Consider the following 2171-nt stretch of genomic DNA (forward strand, 5'->3'; position numbering starts at 1 on the left):
TTGGGTTTTTTGTTTTGCTTTTAATTTGTTTCTCAATACTGGTTGATGCAGACCAGAGAGAAGCAACGAACACAAGCCTGCTTCCTACTCATCCACGTCGCCGGGCGCTACCTGCAGCAGACGGTCCTGCTCCTTCTGCCACCTCTCCTGCCGCTTTCGCTCCTCCTCTTGGTCCCACACCCAGCGGCTTGGGGCACTGAGGGTTGGAACTGGAAGCTAACCAATTATCAAAGAAAAGGTACAAACACAGAACAATGTAATTTCATTAAGACATCTTGAACCACTTTCACATATACAAATTATTCATATCACACTTTGCTTAGACTGTACCACTGAAGATTTGGCTCTATATTTCAAAGTAAGTCCTTTCAACTTGGAAAGATTACATTTGATAAACACTTATGCACCTTAAAATAATGGTAAGCAATGTTACTAGGTGCTATTCAATCCCACCAAGCTCACTGTATTTATTCCAAACTACAAATGAATACTACTTACATCAGGAACCACAGAATCGGAGCTTCCTGTATTGCAGCACACGGGCAAGGGGGAAAAAATACAATATAAGTCTTTTCATGTCTACAAAATAACTTCTTTCAGAAAGTTGTATCACTAAGCTGTCTCTATGCCAGTATACTAAGTGTCATCAATGTTTTTTTAAAGTCAGTAAACCCTTTTTTCTCTTCAGTTCCATCTTTTACTTATCTTCCAAATTCAAAGTCAGTAAAAGAAGACAAACCATGGATTCCAGTGATACACCCTAGCTCTAGGTACTACAGCTAGTAGACCTGGATCAATGAATATTTCTGGAGAAGTTTCAGGTTATTTATTAATAAACTGGGCAGTATCTCATAGTATGGTCTAATAGAAAAAAGATTTTCAAATGTTACACAAACTACCAAATCCAATTTTCTACTTGCCATTGTTCAGTTACAATGTGACAGCTGTAAGTCACATTTTTCAGGTCTTTTTGCTAGTAAGCTACTTTTCATAAATATGCCACTGCCACAAATGTGTTCAAGAAATGTTTCCCTTTCCTCTCCTATTATTTGAAATACAAGTACTCAAACTTCATGTGTATTCTTATAGCATAGTTTAGAAGTCCTACATAAATATGTGTGTCTGTATATAGGACAATGATTATAAAAAAGTAAAATTTCAGAAAATACACAATCATACAATATTTTAAAATTTTTCTGAAACCTCAGCTGTCAAATAAATTATTCACTTACATATATTTTTAAAGAAAATTGCTTTGAGACTTAGGAAAATATCCTTCCCTAAAATAGCCAGTCGAAGAAAAGTAAGAGAAAAATGAACTTTTACTTTAGCCAATATGAGCTAGAAGTAATCATACTGTTTCGATTAACTAGCCATAGAAAAACATGAGTTTAATAAAACATATGAATCAAAAACACTAAGGATACTGACACAATAGACATGCATAGCTGGTAATCTATTTCTGTTTGTGGTCAAAAGAAACCTTTAAATCCACCAAAGGAAGAGTACTAGGTGCTCAACACAAAGTACAGAAACCCAGTTAATAGACATGCATAGCTGGTAATCTATTTCTGTTTGTGGTCAAAAGAGACCTTTAAATCCACCAAAGGAAGAGTACTAGGTGCTCAACACAAAGTACAGAAACCCAGTTAAGTATCAGGTTATAACACAAGTTTGATCTTAAAAGAAAAAATAACATTTTAGACTGCAACAGCACAATCGCCTCTTACTGTTGCATCTCAAATGTTGGATATTACTTTTAAGTTCCTCGTAGCAAAGCACAGAGCTTGAAGGGCATTCCTGAGACAGAGCAATGGACAGACGTGAAAGAGGAGGAAACGCCACATGCATCACACGTCGTGAGGCAGCCCTGCCCAACTACACCAACACAGAGCATCTCAAAACATACCTGTTCCCAGATGCAACCAAAACTTAATTACTTTGAATTTACTTCAAAGTCCACAGAGCAGTCATATCAACACTCCAAAGCCACCACCCCAATAGCAATAAATAACTCTGCTCTATAAAACTTTTGCACAATCAAAAACAGATCAGAATTTTGAAAATTTGGCCAACTGTATGTTGGTGTAATTCAGTATTATGCAATTGGTAGGAAGCAGTAAGACTTAAATGAAATTCCTCATTTCTTACTGTTACCCAGTGGAAAGAAG

General features: G+C 36.4%; 1 long non-coding RNA gene across 1 annotated transcript; it reads right to left on the minus strand.

Annotated features, from left to right (window-relative positions):
- Window positions 1-110: 110 nt before the first annotated feature.
- Window positions 111-1487, minus strand: LOC103583504. Its single transcript, XR_549863.1, has 2 exons — window positions 499-1487; window positions 111-216 (listed from the first exon to the last, which is right to left on the minus strand). It is a non-coding gene; the product is annotated as an uncharacterized LOC103583504 (long non-coding RNA).
- Window positions 1488-2171: the final 684 nt, after the last annotated feature.

The sequence above is a fragment of the Galeopterus variegatus genome, unplaced genomic scaffold (assembly GCF_000696425.1).
Source record: "Galeopterus variegatus unplaced genomic scaffold, G_variegatus-3.0.2 Scaffold23637, whole genome shotgun sequence".
In the NCBI taxonomy this organism is placed as follows: domain Eukaryota; kingdom Metazoa; phylum Chordata; class Mammalia; order Dermoptera; family Cynocephalidae; genus Galeopterus; species Galeopterus variegatus.